General features: G+C 51.1%; 1 pseudogene; it reads right to left on the bottom strand.

The window, feature by feature from the left end:
- Positions 1-7,551: 7,551 nt before the first annotated feature.
- Positions 7,552-7,931, bottom strand: LOC101551514 (transmembrane protein 230-like; annotated as a pseudogene).
- Positions 7,932-12,884: the final 4,953 nt, after the last annotated feature.

The raw sequence follows: 12,884 nt of genomic DNA, 5'->3' as shown, positions 1-12,884 counted from the left end.
GATACCATCCCTCTCACTTCAGTAGTGTTAGGAAAAAACAAAACTTGTTTTTGGAAGCAGTTAAATCCCAACTATAAAGTAGTCACCAGAATGATATAAATTATTTAGATTGTCCAAAAGTCCACATAAGGCTACAAAGTGACCAGTATGTTTTGCTGTTCATTAGCTAAATGTATGCCTGCATTCTTCATATTGGTCGATACCTTGGGATTTATTTACTGAACTATACTTTTGGGGAGGGGCATACCTGACAGTGATTCGGTGTTAATCCTGGTGCTGCTCGGACCACCATTTAGCATACTAGGGATGGACTCTAGATGACCAAGATCAATGCAAGTGTCAAGCTTCTGGACTATCCCTCTGATCTTTGAGCACAGTCAGGAATAAGTCCTTATCACTAGTGGAGTGGGCTCCCTGAAAAAGTGAGTAAACACAAAACATCATGAATACCTGAATATTGTGGCCCAGTGATTTCTGAGCAATTTGGGCTGGGGATTGGGGGAAGGATGGTGGAACTTGGCTGGATCAGGGCCCTAGTAGCTGTTTGCAGCAGAATCTGTGAACTTATTCCCTTAGTGAAAACAAAGATTTTCTCCTACATATGATGTCTTTTCAGTCCCTGGCTCTCCATCTATCCTTGACCCCCAGATCTCCGGGTCCTGATCCTACTCCAGAAAAATGGAATAAGTGAACCTTTCTGACCACAAAGAAGCTGGTCAGGAACATTTGAAGGCTGGCCCTTTAAGGCTCTGACCAAAAGTGGAGGTGACATCATGGAATCCAGGTTTGTTTCCTCCCATACACACACCACCACCACCGCCTCCTTGGTCTTCCAAGCCAAAGTGTCTTCAGCGATCTTTGCTGTCCTGTGGTGAGCAAGGAAGGGGGTACCATAAGGGAAAAGGGGGTCCCTGCTGCAGAGTGGTTGTTCTGGGCACCCTGAACCTCTTTGGTTTCTGCTTTGTGAACGGCGGGGTCGCTCCATTTAAGTGGCCTGGAGTGGCGGCCCCTCACCTGGAACACACCAAGCGCTCCTGTGGAAAGATTTAGTTTATTTATTGTTTTTTGGGAAACGAGGAATTTTTTACTGAAGCCAACTTATTTCAAAAGGCGTGTAACTGGGGATGTTTCTCCCAGGGGCGGCTCAGGGCTGAAGTGTGAGGTGGAAGAAAAATTAGAGCTTGAGGAGCGAAAGTTATTCGGAAAGTTTTAGAAACAATGAAAATAAGAAACAGCAGAGAAAGTGTTTTTTTTTTTATTTATTTTTAGTCGTGCTTCAGGGCCACACCTGGCATTGCTCAGGGCTGACTCCTGGCTCGGGCAACCTCATAGGGTGTTGGGACCCAAGGCCAGCACCCTCACCACTGACCTATTTCTCTGGCCCCCAACCAGAGAGAAAGTGTCAGAGCTGGAGGGAGCCCCAGTTTGCCCACAGTTCTCATGGAATGTATGTGACCACCACAGCTTTAGCTCCATTGCAGGGGACACTCGGAGCCTGACGGCAGTCACTAGGGGTGGGGCATGGAGTCACCTCAGGAATGTCCCCTGGCTGGCCTCCTATATCACCCACTTTCCTGGCCACCTTACATGTCTTAGGCGGGTTAAAAAGATGTCAGAAATAAAAGGTTTCCCTCATCAAGGAGACCTGGGGGCTCATTCTTTTTGCTTTTATGGGGGACGTTTTGGTTCTCACCCGGCCATGTTCAGGAGTCACTCCTGACTCCACTCAGGAATCACTCCTTACAGTGTTCATTGTACCCAATACCCTTGTCAGCAGCATGAAGGCATACACTCATCCTGCTGCCTAGTGGGGGAAGTGGGGTGTTGGGTGCATTTTTCATGTGCTTAGGGCTCAAAACTATTGAGTAGAGCCTTTTGACTTGTTTTGGTTCATCCAGTAGGTTGGGGTCCAGAGAGGTGCAGAGCTTTTGTTTTCTTTTCCCTTTCTTTTTCCCCCCTTTGTTTTCTTTTTGCTTTTTTTTGTCATACCCTGTGATACTCAGATGTTATTTCTGGCTCTGCACTATGAGATCACTCCAGGTGGTCCTCAGGGAATCATATTGGGATGCTGGGGAATGAATCCAGGTTGGCCACCTGCAAGTCAAATGCTTGCTTCTTGTGCTATTTTTCCTGCCCCAAAGCACAGAGTTTTAAGAGAAGTCTGGGCTGAGAGCTAAGAGGGTGGGTAATGGGGGATGAATCATGGCTAGGCCGAGAGGGTCCAACAACCCAAAGTGAATCATGGTCATCATAATGATTTGTATTAAATTTTCACGACAGTCATAGTAGTAACATAAGAAAACAAAAGGAGCGGTAAGAAAGTAGAAAAATCCTATTAGTTACCATTCTTTCTTATCTCAGGATAAAATTCAAGCATGGAGACAGCTCAGGCTGACTCTATGCCCTGCACAGATGCCTCATCCCCTAAAAACCATCAAGAGTGATCCCTGAGCACAGAAGTAGAAGTCAACCTTGAGGATCACTGGGTGTGACCCCCTCCATCCCAACATAAACAAGTCTCCAGACTCAGAGAAAGAACAGGGGAAAGTAAATCTGGTGTCAAGTAGTCTGTTCACTATCTAAGCATGCAGCCGATGCTCGAATTAAACCCAGGAAAGGCCTCTGAATCATCGGAGATAATTAATACTTAGGAGCCAAGTGGAGTTGTTTGGGACAACTCATTCCCTGTGGGCATCATCCCTCCCTCCACCATCTCACTCCACCTCCAGATGGCTTCGCCAAGCACTGAGATGTGGGAGGTGCTGAGTCCTCTGCCTGCCTGCTCATCCTCAGGGCTCTGGGGGCTCCATCTCCCTCCCCACTGCCCAGCCCTAGCCCCCGGCACCCCCAGTGCTGAGCCAGGAACACAGAACCTGGGACAAAACACATGGACCTGGTTTGGCTCTGGTTTCCCGGGCATGGCCCATGTCCCCCAGGAAGGAGTGGGGGCAGCGGGGGATTGAGTTGCAACCCCAATCCATGCCCCGTCCCAGGCGGGCAGGCAGAGCACAGAGCCTGTCCTTCCCTCTCATCCTCTGTGGGCCTGCACTGACCCCCTGCCACACTCACAGGCTCGGTGGCTGAGTCCCTCTCTACCGCTGTGACACAGGGAGGTGAACCTCATTTCCAGGTGAGAAGCAGCTAGGAGCACTGCCTCTGGCCACAGGGCTGTAGTCACACCCCTGGGACCCAGCTGGCCTTCCCTGCTCGATCCCCTCTGTCCTGGGTCCACTCTGCAGTCGCCCTCATATCCTCACCGGAAAGACCTTCTTTATATAAAGACCTCTCTCTATATTTACTAAATTACTCTAGCAAATATCAATGATTTTACTAACTGACTATATTTGCTGCTTTGCTTCACTCTGCCAAAGGTCTCCCTCCAGACATTCCCCATTTGCCACCAGCCAGCACTTCATCTCATATGTCTGATCACAACCTGATGATGGAGTGTCGTGACTCTGACCCTTTAGCTCTCTTAGTCACTCTACTAAGTCTCAGGCTGCCTCCCCTCCCCAGTCCTCCAGGATTGCTCCTGAGCTCCCCTCAGCGCCAGCCCCTGATCTGTCCCCAATGGGTGCTCGGAGCCTGTGTCTTCACATCACTCCTTGATTACTCTGCAAGTCCCTTGGAGAGAAGCAGTGGGTTTCTTGTGGGTGTCCCCAGGGACCTGCACAGTGTTTGGACCCCCAGGGGCCTTACTCTGTAGAGGACGGACAGTGACACCCAGATGCAGGGGTAGGCAAATGCAAGGACGTGCAGCCGCCTGTACAGCTTGGACCCCTGTGTCTCCAGAGCCCTAAATGGCACAGGGAAAGGAGGAAGAGACAGGGTGGAAGGAGTCTCAGTAGACGGGCGCTTGGGCATGCTTGGAGAGTACCGCGTTATGTCACAGCACACGGTCATGCTGGATTCCCATGGCCACATGGTCCCCAGCATCACGGGTGCAGCCCGCCAGCTGACCAGGTATGCCTTGGCTGAGCAGCATTCCATCCTCTGCTCTCACACTCACCACAAGGCCTATTGACAGAATTGTGATGGGCCCCTGGGCTTTCTGAGGGGAAGGCGCTTTCCTCCTCCAAATGACTAAGGTCAAGCCTCATTCACGAGAGGGTGTTTCCGCAGCCTCTCCTGGGGGTTTGTTTGGTTTTCACTTTTGGGGCACATCTAATGAAGCTCAGGGGTGTTACTCCTGGCTCTACACTCAGGGATCACTCCTGGTCCTCCTTAGATGACCATATGGGATGCTGGGGATTGAACCCGCCTGGGTCAACTGGGTACAAGGCAAATCGTCTCCCCGCTGTACTATCGCTCCCACCCCAGGGGCTCAGTCTCTGAAAGAAATGCCCAAATCACTTTGAGACTCAGTGAGACCCAGATAAATCTTGGGGTGTGTGTGAGGTTGGCACTGGGCAGAGGTCCTTTGGGAACCCCATGCTCTAAACTGTCAAAGAGCCTTTTATTTCTTTTTTTTTAATTGAATAGCCGTGGATTGAAGAGACTTGCACATGGCTGACCTGGGTTCGATTCCTCCATCCCACTCAGAGAGCCTGGCAAGCTACCAAGAGTATCCTGCCCACATGGTAGAGCCTGCCAAGCTGTCTGTGGCGTATTCAGTATGCCAAAAACAGTAACAAGTCTCACAGTGGAGACGTTACTGGTGCCCACTACAGCAAATCTATGAACAATGGGACGACAGTGCTACAATGCCTAAAATTGTATTGCCGTGACTAGTATCTAGGAGGCTGACTTGAGGATATGTAGCACTGCAGCACTTTTGTCCCATTGTTCATCAATTTGCTCAAGTGGGCACCAGTAACGTCTCCATTGTGAGACTTGTTGTTGCTGTTTTTGGCATATCTAGTGTGTCCTGGGTAGCTTGCCAAGCTCAGCCGTGAGGGTGGGATACTTTTGGTAGCTCTCCGAGCTTTCCAAGAGGAATGGAAGAATCGAACGTGGGTCAGCTGCGGGCAAGGCAAATTCCCTACCCGCGGTGCTGTCGCTCCGTCCCTCTTGGAGAGCCTGGCAAGCTACCGAGAGTATCCCACCCTCATGGCAGAGCCTGGCAAGCTACCCCTGGTGTATTTGATATGCCAAAAACAGTAACAAGTCTCACAATGGAGACATTACTGGTGCCCACTCAAGCAAATTGAGGCAAACGGGACAATTGAATCACCATGTGATATAATTACAAGCTTTCATGTCTGAGTTACAATCACACAATGATCAAACTTCCATCCCTCCACCAGTGCAGATTCCCCACTACCAATATCCCCAGTATACCCCCCTTTTCCACCCACCCACTGCCTCCAAGACAGACAATACTCCCCATACTCACTCTCTACTTCTGGGCTTTATGGTTTGCAAAACAGATACTAAGAGGTTATCATGTTTGGTCCTTTATCTACTTTCAGCATTTATCTCCCATCCCAACCGATTCTTCCAACCCTCAGACTTCCAGCTATGGAGCAATATTCCTAACCTTTGTATCTACTTTTCTTGGGTGTCAGTCCCATGCTATGTTATTTTATATTTCACAAATGAGTGCAGTCTTTCTATATCTGATCCTCTCTTTCTGACTCATTTCACTTAGCATGATACTCTCCATGTCTATCCATTTATAAGCAAATTTCATGACTTCATCTCTCCTAACAGCTGCACAGTATTGCACTGTATATATGTACCAAAGTTTCTTTAACCAGTCATCTGCTTTAGGGCACTCGCATTGTTTCCATATTTTGGCTGTTGTGAACAGTGCTGCTATGAATATATAGGTACAGATGTCATTTCTAGTGTGTTTTTTGTTTTTTTTGCATCCTCATTATATATCCTCAGAAGTGGTATTGCGGGGTCATATGGAAGCTCAATTTCTAGTTTTTGAAGGGCTGTCCATATTGTTTTCCAGAAAGGCTGGACCAGTCGACATTCCCACCTACAATGAAGGAGTGTCCCTTCCCCCCCCAACATCCATGCCAGCACTGTTTGCTTTTGTTCTTTTGAATGTGTGCCAGTCACTGTGGTGTGAGATGATATCTCATTGTTGTTTTGATTTGCATCTCTCTGATGACTAGTGATTTGGAGCATTTTTTCATGTGCCTTTTGGCCATTCGTATTTCTTTTTCAAGGAAGCTTCTGTTCATTTCTTCTCCCCATTTTTTGATGTAGTAGGAGGTTTTTACTTGTACAATTCTACTTGTGTCTTGTATATCCTGGATATAAATCCCTTCTCAATGGGTATTGCGTAAATATTCTTTTCCATTCTGTGGGTTCTTTGTATTTTGTCACTGTTTCTTTTGAAGTGCAGAAGCTTCTTAGTTTGATGTAGTTTCATTTGTTTTTGTTTGTTTCCACTTGCTTGGTCAGTGTTGTTTCATCTTTAAAGATGCTTTTAGCATAGTAGAAATGATATCTGTACCTATATATTCATTGCAGCACTGTTCACAATAGCTAAAATATGGAAACAACGTGAGTGCCCTAAAACAGATGACTGGTTAAAGAAACTTTGGTACATCTACACAATGGAATACTATGCAGCTATTAGGAGAGATGAAGTAATGAAATTTGCTTATAAATGAATGGACATGGAGAGTATCATGCTAAGTGAAATGAGTCAGAAAGAGAGGGACTGCACTCATTTGTTTTTTTTTTAAAGTTAACTCATTTTATTTTAAGCCTAGGATTTGGATTTGACAAATTTAATCTCTCCAACAGAAGTCACTTTGTGAAAGCTAGGAAACAAAATCAAACCAAGTCCCTTAGGGAGCCAGGCCACATGTTCCATAAAATCACATAATACCAGGTGCTAAAAAGGAGGTTATAAACTCTAAATAATAACAACTTATCTACATTTTCCTTAGGAAACAGCCAAAGTCCAGTCCTTGAAGGTGTGATATAAAGACATCTTCATGTACAAAAGGACAGAACGCCCAAATCGTATGCTGGCCAACCCACGGGTGACCCGGCTCAGAGCTGGCCAAGGGTTGGTGATGAGAGAAAGTGTTTACATTCTGAACACTTGCTCCAAGGTTTGGAAAATTCCTGCCTGCAGTTAATAAGCTAAAGCAGGCAAAACTAATTACAAGTAAGAGTCAAACTGGCACTTTGGCTTGGCCACAGTCTCCCACCAGAACACAAAGTCAGAGGCGAGGGAAGGTGCTACACAGACATTCCAAAACTACTTAGGAAGGAGAGGGTGGACACACGGCCACCTTCCATTTGCCACGGGAACACTCTGACAAAGAGGCCCGACTCTCGCCCAGTGGCAGCACGGCATTCTGGCCCACAGAATGCCCTCCGTCCCCAAGTGCCACTCACCGCGCTAGCCGTCAACACATACGCACATGGAAAACCTTGTCTGGAGCACTTGCCAGGAGCAAAGTAAAACATGTCCTAATTAGCTAAATATTGCAAGCTCAGTGATCGTCTGTAGGCTGGACCCATAAACCTGGCCTTTCTGTGTGTGAAACCTCTGCAGACCGCAGCGTTCTGTAGCCGTGGGCCATAGTCCGGCCCAGTGCCTTCGGTGGCTCTTCTCTCCAGCCGCTGGGGTGGGTGCTAGTCATCGAAGTCTGGAATGTCATCATAGGAGTATCCCCGGTAGCCCTTGGAGGCGTAGTAGGCAATGCGCAGGTGGTAAAAGCCAGGCAGGAACACCAAGATGCCAACGATCAGGACAGGTATGGCCCAGTCTGCCCACCCCCACACACCCTTTGCTGATGTGGCTGGCGAGCCAGGGGAGCCAATGATGATGAGAAAGGCGCCGATCATAAACAGCACTGTGGCCAAGGCGATGGCCTTGTACAGGATCTTTGGAGGACTCTTCTTAAACTGCAGGTCGATAGAGCCATCATTCAAGCTGGCGAGCCTTGAGTACTTCACTTTACTACTGGGGATCCAGTAGCCAGGTTGGTACGAGACGGCATCATAACACGCTGACACACCTACAGTTTGCTTGCAGGTCTCTCTGCAGACCTGGCCGGGAAGCTCCGAGAGGTGATGCGCCTGCAGCCCAGAAGCCGAGCTGGGCGCTGGACAGCCTCTAGCCGCGCCCCAGGCAGGGCACGGAGCGGGTGCTGCACTTCCGGCCAGCTGCCCCCCAGGACTGCACTCATTTGTGAAGTATAAAATAACATCACATGAGACTGACAGCCAAGGACAGTAAATACAAGGGGATTGCTCATAGCTGGAAGACTGCTTCATGAGCGGAGGGGAGAAGGCAGATGGAATAGAGAAGGGATCACTAAGAAAAGGATGGCTGGAGGAACCAGTTGGGATGGGAGATGCATGCTGAAAGTAGATAATGGACCAAACATGATGACCTCTCAGTGTCTGTCTTGCAAGCCATGATGCCCAAAAGTAGAGAGAGAGAGTATGGGGAATATTGTCTCCCATAAGGAAGGGGAAGGTGGGAAAGGGGGGGTTATACCCGGGATATTGGTGGTGGGGAATATGCACTGGTGGAGAGATGGGTGTTTGATCATTGTGCCATTGTAATCTAAATATGAAATCTTGTAACTATCTCACAGTGATTCAATAAATTTTTAAAAAATTAAAAATTAAAAAAATTAAGATGCTTTTAGCTTCAGTGTCATGGAGGGTTTTGCCTACATTTTCCTTATGGATTCATGTCTGATATGAGGTCTTTAATCCACCTTGATCTGACTTTTCTGCCTGGCATTAGACAGAGGTCAGAGTTCATTTTTTGCAGGTAGCCATCCAGTTTCCCCAGCACCACTTGTTTATTTGAGTTTTGCTTATGGGGCCACACTTGGCAGTGATTAGGGCTTACTCCTGTCTCTGTGCTCAGGGATAATCCTGACAGGGCTCAGAGGACCCTGTGTCTTATAGTGGATCGAACTGGAGTTGACCAGGTACAAGGCAAGTAATTAAACCCCATATTCTCTCTTTCTCTGGCACCCAAGAAACTCTTAAAGTTCAGTACCCAGAAGCTAGGGCTCAAGAGGACATGCCTTAAACACCCCAGAGTTTGGTACCCAAGTCCCAGAGGACTGCATCACTGAGCGAAGCATTGTCAGGGTGACCCCCCCGCTGAGGCTTTGACTATTCAGAGGCCCCCAGGCAGCTGCCCAGGGTATTGGGCCTACACGTGTCCATGCTCAGGGCTGAGTCCTGGCTCTGTGCTCCAGCATCACTCCAGGTGGGGCTCAAGGAACCATTTGGGGTGTCAGAGCACAAGGAGCAGAGCTGAGGGATTGGGACCCCCCCAAGTGCTCTTTGGCCCTGCTGTCATCCAGAAGGCCCCACAGGCCAGGGACTGAACCTGGGTCTCCTCACATACCCCAGTACTTCAAGCCATATCCCCAATTCCACAGCAATTTTTTGTTTCATTTTCTTTTTTTTCTCAGGCCACACACACCTGGCGGTGCTCAGGGGTTACTCCTGGCTCTACACTCAGGAATTACTCCTGGCAGTGCTTGGGGGAGCATCTGGGATGCCAGGGATTGAACCCAGTCAGCCACATGACTGTAAGTGCCTTCCCTGCTGTACTATTCCTGAAGCCTCATCCCACAACAATTTTCTTCCACCTTCTTTGTGTGGAGCATACCTGGGGGTGCTCAGGCACTAGTCCTGGCTAAGAGTGACCCCATGGCAGTGCTCAGGGAACCATACAGGGAGAGCTGAGATTAAAACCAGGGTTGGAAGTGCGTGGGGCTGAGGGTAATTAAGATAGAGACCGGTATGACAGTAATAGCTGAGAATCACGCTGGACAAGAACTGAGTGCAACCAGGTCCCGGGGGCTCCCCAAAAATGCCCCATGATCCTCTCCTGCAGAGACAGGTTTCTATGTTCTGCCACACGCACCCCCTCGGTTCCCAGGCCCTCTCCTCCTCTCCCCCTGTCATGGCCCCCGCACCTCTGGCCCATGCTGCCCGTGTCCTGTGAGCCATCACAGTGACCTGACTATAGGCCCCATCTGTTCCCTGCCCCGGGGCTCTGGAAGCATGGCCAGAGCAGACATGGGTGCTGCTCGGGTCTGGACTCCAGGTCCCCTAATCTGAAGCCTGCCTGAGCACATGCTGTGCGTCTCCCAGGGCATCTGGGCTTGGGGTGTCTGATCCAGGTACAAGGCAGCCTCCAGGGATCCTGAGAAGCCCCAGTGCCCCCACAGACAAGCTCCCACCCGCTCCGGCCCACCCTTCTTCCTCAGCCCTGCCACAACCACCAAGGCACCATGGGCTCCGTGGAGAGAAGGAACACGCATGGCAGGAGGAGGAGAGGAAGAGAAGCAGCGACCCTCATTCCTCTTCCCCGGCCCCGAACAGAAGCTCCAGCTGGGTGGGATTAAACAGCACTGTGATTCCATGCCAGATCCCGGCCGCCCCAGGTTCAGATTCCACCTCTGCCTTTCATGACTGTGTCACCCCAGCTTTGTGCACGCCAGAACCCTGCGTGCGCAGCAAACACAACCCCTTCCTGATTTGACCCTGAAGCTTGCACGAGTGCACGGCAAAGTGCTGGCATTTGTTCTCTCCCTGGAAGGGAAAGAGAAGAAGAGAGGCTCTGAGCAATGTGCCCTTTTTGAGTAGGGGAAGGCAGATGCTTTTTGGCTCATACCCAGTGATGCTCAGGGGATACTCCTGGCTCGGCACTCAGGAACTACTCCTGGTGGTGCTCAGGGGACCACATGGGATGCCGAGGATCTAACCCAGGTCGGCCGAGTGTAAGGCAAGCGCCCTCTCCACTGTCCTATTGCTCTGGCCCCTTTTAAGTGCCTTGAAGTGAGATGGGCAAACAAGAGGCAGGGACTGTGGTTTTCTATTTGACTCCCAAACTTCACACCTTGACCCTCAGTCTGTGTCCTCACCTTCAGTCGTCTGCCCCAGAGCAGCATCGGCCATCTACTCAGACCCCTGGAAATCTGTTCTGGCCCTTGCACTGCTGCCGAGGATAATCTGATCATTCCTGGCTCAGGCACTCTCTTTCTGTGGCCCCTGACATGGGAAGGTGGGCTCTGGCTGCCGAGGGACACCCCGAAAGCATGGTTTTCCTGCCGCTTGAGACATTTCACTCAGCCTGATAAAATGATTCCCCGGGGATTGCCAATGAACCGGTCTGTCCAGCTGCAAAGCTGAATCTACATGGGGAAAAGGAGAAAAAGCAGAGCAGAACAGAGGGGTGGGGGAAGGCAAAGGGCCCCAGGCCACAGAGCTGCAGTTGCGCGTCACACCACAGGGTGTCTCAAAAGATTCAGGGCCGGAGGACCAGAGACACCAGAATCCTCCCAAAGTTCCACAGCCCTGGGGGTATTGGGGCTGTGTGGGGAGGGACTAATCTCTAGGGAGCCAGACTCCCCCTGTCCAGAACCAGGTATGCAGGAAACACTGGCTCTCGAGAGAAACTTGTATCAAGGGAGAGTGGTTGATCTGAACCTGGTAACTCCTGTTGCTACAGAGCTAGAGTGTAGCAAGCTGGCCGGGGAAGAACTGTGGGGCTTTGGGAAAAAGTTTCTGTGCAGCGGGTGTGTGCACGCCTGGGTGTTTACCCACTGATCTACTGTTCTGTGGCACACCACACAGCAGCAGGGACAATCTCCTGTGCTGGCCTTGGTCCTAGCTGCCCTTTGTCGTCTTCCTGAGCCCTCTGGCCTCCAGCTCTGTCGGGAACCTCTGCCTGCATCTCTGGTCTCCTGTTCTCACTGGGCACAACTCAGCCAGGGCAGCTCCACTGTGAGCTTCCGGGCTTCCAGCGTGAGGCCTTGGGGAGGCTCCTCCTCGTGGGGTCTCGCCTCCCTCTCTTCCCGAGGGGTCTTTTCTCGAGAACTCTCCTTCAGCAGCTTCCTGCGTGCCCGCCCGTCTCTGTTTCTGGAGGAGACAGCCCTCCTAGGGGAACCCTGGGGGCCACACAGCCCAGGCAGTGCAGGCAGACAGCAGCTCTTCCCTCTGCCAGGGCCCCCGACGGTTTCCCGCCTACCTCGGGGTAACCCTCAAACGGGCATTCTGGAGATTTTAAGAAGCAACTCTCTCCAGGGGTGCCAAGTGAATCCCACCCTTCCTCCCCGGGCAAAGAGACATTCGTTCCTTGTATCTAGTCACTCCTGCTAGAGGAAACCGTCCCCCCACTAGCTTGCAGGACACTCAGGAAGCTTCTCCCCACTTCCACAAAGCTGCACTGGGTCATGGACACAGGGGACGGTCCCTCTCACCCAGGAAGCCTTCCTTGCCCTCTGCATACAGGGCTCCCCTCATGCTGATCCATATTCCCAACACTGCCCCGAGTCCTAACCACGCCAGACAGTGCGTCCCCTAAGGGCCAGAATCAGAGCCTGGGACGGGGCGGGCGTGTCCTTCCAGGAACCCTGCCCCCATGCATCCTTTCTGGGGGGCAGTTTTCTCCTGGGGTGGGATTCCCGCCTGACCTGGCATCTGTACAGCTCAGGCCTAGCACAGAGGCTGCTCCAGACATCAGTGTCCACTGCCAGGGTCCTTGAGGGGCTGGGGAGAAGGAGGGCCTAAGCAGTGTCTGGTTCTGTTCCCCACCCGCTGTCAGAGCCCTGGGGGAGTCTGTGCCCTCCAGCATGATCGAGTGTGTCCCTGACTCCCTTCGGCGGCCTTTCTGAGGAGGGAGGCCCAGGAACCCAGCCTTGGGTGGGGAGTAGTGTCTCCGCACCAGACCCCACTCCCGCCCCGACTCAGGACAGGTGGCTGGAAGGCCTCTGGCCTCCCGGAAAACAAACCAACCAGTCTTCCAGGCTGGGGAGACATGCCCACATCAGCCTGGGGCCCACAGATCCTCTTTGCCGCCCACAAGAAAGAGGGGTCCAGGTTTGCCTTCCAGAGCACCTGCCCCCACCTACAGTTGGGGGTTGGGGCCGAGGAGGTGCTTGCAAGAACGGCAGCAACCAGCAGAAGGCAAAAATGGAGTTGCA

This window comes from Sorex araneus, chromosome 8 (assembly GCF_027595985.1).
Source record: "Sorex araneus isolate mSorAra2 chromosome 8, mSorAra2.pri, whole genome shotgun sequence".
Taxonomy (NCBI): Eukaryota; Metazoa; Chordata; class Mammalia; order Eulipotyphla; family Soricidae; genus Sorex; species Sorex araneus.
The sequence above is the reverse complement of the archived record's forward strand: the minus strand, read 5'-3'. Positions and strand labels throughout refer to the sequence as shown.